Source organism: Palaemon carinicauda, chromosome 34, assembly GCF_036898095.1.
Source record: "Palaemon carinicauda isolate YSFRI2023 chromosome 34, ASM3689809v2, whole genome shotgun sequence".
Classification (NCBI taxonomy): Eukaryota; Metazoa; Arthropoda; class Malacostraca; order Decapoda; family Palaemonidae; genus Palaemon; species Palaemon carinicauda.
In genome coordinates this window covers 69651878-69657432 of record NC_090758.1, presented here as the reverse complement: position 1 = coordinate 69657432, position 5555 = coordinate 69651878, and positions in this window count along the sequence as shown.

The following is a 5555-nucleotide window of genomic DNA, read 5'->3' as shown; positions in this document are numbered from 1 at the left end:
ATTCATCGATAACTTTTTTTTAATGAACACAATTTTATTGTTTCACAATATCTATCACTTCTTTGAGATATCTAGAACGCCTGATTCTGATACCTTCATTAGTTATTTCACATATTTTAAACTGAATATGTTCTTAAAGGCCACTAGTGTAAATCAATTATTTGGGCAAATTTTAATAAAATACATAACTGATTAAACATATTTTTCTGGAAATGTAATTAGAATTTCTTCAAAAATGTCTAAAAGAAGGATTTATTTTTTATTTTTTGAGACTAGTGAGCAATCCGAATGTTAGGTAGAAAATTACATCTAAAAAACAATATATTTCATTTATTTACTCCCTTTACATAATCCTTTACTGTAATCAACATCAAATTTTATCATAAGGGTAGTTGGTAGTTTTAGAAATTCATAGAAAACAGCCGGTTAATATGACAGACAATTATTAACGGGCTGTTAACATTAGGGTTACGTCATCTTTTATGGCCTCTTACATGATTGATAGTTACTGCTGCTTTTGTCTATGATGCTTAAGCAACGAAATATATTAGGCATTCATATGTAAGTGTCGGGATTTCCTACATGAATAAATAGAGCCGTGTACTGCAATTTAGTACATTTTCTTTGGGGATTCACTAGTTCTGATATAGAAATGATTGTGTTCATGCATGTCCTGGTGAAGCAGGAAAAATATTTTAATAGTCCTGCAAGATACGTCCAAGGTTTCTGCATATAAACAATGGTGCTGGTACTGCAGTGTAGCTAGCGATCACGTTGCTTTTGTCAGTTTTGAAAAATCCACGACAATCTCTCAGGAAGTTTAAACTGTTCCTACCAGGTATAACACTGGTCTTGGTACTTCTGTGTAATTACCGTTTCCATTTAATTTACCTGATACTAAAGCCATTCATACATGCAGAGGATTGGCACGCTGATTTGATCGCACTTGGCACGTTCGCGACAATCCTTAATGTTTTTAGGGGGTAGACAGGACAAACCCAATGCGACTAGCCTGTCCTCTCATCCTGTCAATATGTTCGACCGGACATGCCAATCCCATCGCGATTGGCAGTGTGGTCTGCCAGTGTCTTGCATGTTTAGGCACGGTCTAGCATGTTGACGAGGTTGACTCGCCTATTTTGACACATGCAGTATTCTATACTTCGTCCCTTGATCGGAGCACTTTTTTACATTATAAAGATAAACTGATTACGCTTCAAAAGACTGTAATATTATGCATTTCCTTGCCCCTAATTTTAGGTTCTCCCCTCACATATTCATTCACTAATCTATGATTTCCTCAAATTTTCTCTCCTCTTTCATATTATATTTAATCTTTAAAACAACATAATATTCTGCCTTATTTGTTCTGTTGTTTCATGTATTCTGATAATAAACAGATACTGAAACAAAAGGAAAATGATGATAATCCGATTAACTTTTATGAATTATTTTCATTTAAGAAAACGGAGGTGTAAAATATGAATAGTGGATAAATTATGTATTTACAGTTTCTCTGTCTATATAAACGCAATCGTTTTCAAATTTCTATAAATTAACGCGAAAACGAGTAAGCCTAATTAAAATAGACTCCAGAAAGGTTTAAAAATTCATTTGGTATATTCTTACACGGAGACACTTTGACTTTCGGATTAATGGGAATAAACGGAAAAGGTAATCCTATAATGATTTCAAGAAAAATAATTACATTAACACTGTAGTGGACAAATCACCACCACATAGAAGCTGACAAAGAATATATATCACATTGCTCCATATGATTATTTCAAGTCAGATTTTATAGATTTATATTATAAAAAAACATAGAGTACCAAAATCTAGCATTTTCAAATTTAGATGTAGGCAACCAATTGTACTTGATACCCGGTAACAAGAAAAAAATTAGTTAAATAGTATAAAAAACGTAACCATGTGTGCCTATCCTGGGTGCCCAATCCTCTTGAATTAAGCAATCTAGTTCTTACCGTGTGTAGGCATTCTCACAGTATTGGAGCATCACTCCAGACCTTAAGCACAAACAGTAAAGTCAGTCCTCTGTGTATGACCGGCTTATAAAGCAACAAAAGAATCCTGTGCAATCCTACTTCAAGCGTCTTAGGTTCCTGCATGGGTGTTATAGTCCTGGTCCTGTAGTGTATTCAGCCTTCCTTGTGCCTGTTGTAGGTTTTGATGGAGTCAAAATCATGAATCCTTATACAGAGGTATAAATTCATTTTTCCTGTGGTATCTCCTTTTCAGGAGTAATGCGAAAGTATATATCATGCAAGTAAATATATCCAATGTTCTTGCATGCATAGTGAAGTCATCAAAATATCGTGCAATTTAGATTTATGGTGCTTTTGACCTCATTGGTCACAAAAATTATCGGTCAAAGGGGTTTCTGAAAAATGGAAGCCCTTTTTTTGAGGAAGTGCTGTCTAGTCCCCCAAGGACTTTCTTATTGAAGAACAAAAATTTAATATGAAATCCAGCATAAATTCAATAAAAAAAATATTGTGTTAGCTGCTCTTTGACGTGTATAAGGAAGACCTTCATGTTCAGACACATAAGAACTTGACATAGCACTACCTTTTTTCTATATCTTCTGCTATGACTCACATCATTAAAACGTCATGATCCTCATAGAAAGAAAATAACTTTCTTTTTAACTGAAAGGCTACAAGCACTTAAACTTACAGAGCTGCAGTCAAGGAATTTAAAAAAGAAAACAATTACTATATCACCATCCACAGGGCTAGATATGAGAGCGGGTGCTGTTGACCACATGAGACTTTCCCGTAATTTCCGTACATCAAAAACTGTTTTTCAGCAATTAAGGTGTTTTGTGGTCTTCAAACACTTGCAGAACCTTGTACAGAGTAAAGAAAGCCAGAGGTTGGAATAATTTATATAGATCTGGATGAACTAGGAGAAATTACAGATACAAATATATAAAAGGCGGCCTTCTAAATCAACTGTCTGCAACCATACAAAAACTATATATGCATATGTTTCAGTTAGTAAGAAAAAAACTAACAAATCGGAATTTTACCTCAAAAAGGCGGACTGAAGAATACTGACTGCCCAACATTTGTTTCCTTAAAGAACCTAAAAATGTGAGGGGACACTGCTTCTAAGGTTAAAGAGCTAGATTTCCCGCTAGAGGATATAAAGAGCTACTTTTATTTATCTATGCAAATCTTTATATTAATGTTCCTTCTTAGAATGAATCTCTTCAACATCAAGAAGAACACCTTCACTCAAAATACATTTATGAGAAATTCTGATAACCGATGGGATCATTTTCTGAACTCAAATATCTTTTCTAAATTACCTCTCTATCCCGACGGGTATGTGTCTATATGAAAATATGGTAAATAGAGGATGAGCTTATGTGACCAATATGCCAAAGTTGATACTGTTCATGACCTGAGAACTTTATTGCAATGTCTGGGCACATGTGCCCTATGCTCGAAAAACCCATTGAAGCTGCTCTCCTCTAAACCCACACAAGGTCATTCAACCTGTTGTTGAGAGAGCATGAAAAAAGACTAAAAGCTTTATAGTTAGGACCTGATAGAAGGAATCTGACCTTCCCTATAATTCTTTGCATATATATTCTTTTTAGCTATAGTGTGGCTATTGACATGGTTCTTTTGTTGACATAGCTACTTAGATATCCGTCCCTATAATAATCTTGATTTGTTTAAGTTGACCACTGTACTGCACATGTCTCGAACACGCTTGCACACTTTAACAGTTTTGCTTTTTTATCTCTCGGTCTTTTTCATAATGATAACCTTGTTCAAACTTCCTTGTAATGTTTTAGTTTATTTTTGTCCCTCATTCTCACAACAATGTATATATAAGCTAGTTTTCTCGTTCAGTAAACTCAGTTGCTTTCACCTAGCCGTTCTGGTAGAACATAACACAAAACATTGCTACATTGGTGAGGACCAAAGTCACTACTCCACACCACCTTTTTAGCCAAAAATTCCCCTTCTCTAGTTACAATGCTGCCCACAAAACCTGGCTCTTTTATGCACACCGTCCCAATGGATATGCCATTCATTGCCATTGGCTCATCATTCACTTGGTACCAACGTCTGAAGTTCATTTTTGCATCAACAGCATGACTTACTCAAGCAGCAGAGCAGACTATATCCTTGCAGCGATATCCAAGGATAGGTTCCCAGGAATCTCCATTTGGCTTTGCGACGAAAGCTACGACCTATTGTTGTGCTCATCTTTCACCAGCTGTCCCCATAGTCAAGCTTTTCAGCTCTCTAAAAAGCCATTGTGGGAACTAAAGGATTTGCTCGGTCCCAAGGAAACGACCAGTACCACTCTCATCCAACCTGCAACATATGGCTCTTATCAGGAAATGAACTTACTTTGTGCCCTTAGGGTAGGATACCTACCCGAAACTGTACATGCTACCGTCCCCAATCACAATACCTTGCCTTCGAAGGACCTAAACACCAAAGTGGACGTCCATATGGACTGGCACCTTACCATCTTCAAGACCTCTATTATTGACTCTACTCATGATGTAGAGGACAACTATTCAACACAGATAGAGGCCTACGTAGATGTGGTAATACATAAAAGCCCGCATAAGGAGTAAAGTCATAGCCGCCTACCACCTATACATTTCACTCCTCACTCACTCCCCAATTAACATCTTTTCCAGCCACTTACTGATACACATCATCGACAGTTATGCTACTACCACTCCAGACTCTCCGCTGTCATGAAGAAATACATAGTGTGTTGTTGGTGGATAAAAAAATCTAAGTATGCTATTTCTTATGACAGCAGCCTCCTCTATCACTAATCTGTTATTTTTTCCTTATGAAGTTACGGGTGTGCAGTTTTTGTAGACACTGGTAATTGCGTTTCCTTCTACAAGAGTCACTTTCCAGAACAAGACGAGGTCATTCTGATCTAGTTCACTCCTGTTAGTTTCCATTGGATATTATATCACCACCCACTGGTAGGAGACACCTACACTATCATTAGGGAGTATCTCACACCAATGGAATTTCCTTTTTGCCGATGTGATATTGACGCTACTTGGAGCTGAATTCCTTGCTTTTACTTGTCGACACCTGTTCAACCAGCCCCTCATACATCGCAGTCCCCATCAGCACACCAACAGATGCCAAAACGCACCTCCTTATGTTGCACTTGAATATCTTCAGTCCTGAACTTCGCCAAATGCCCATGGTTCCTGCCAAGCCCGATATTCATCTCCATATCAAGAGGATAGGGACACCAGAATCCGATGTCTGGTACTAGACCATATGGTAACTTCAAAACAAAAGTTCTCCGAAATGGAAGAAATGGGCCTTTGCTAGAAGCCTTAAGACCATCGTCGTCTCCATTATACATCATTCTAAAGAAACATGGCTCCCTACTCCCTTGCACACATAAGCATATCACTAAACTATCCCAACCATCGATGACGTTACCTCCTACTAACACAAAGCAATATTTTTTTCCATACTTGACCTCTTGAAAAGGCATTATCAGGTGCCCAAGAACACTGAAGA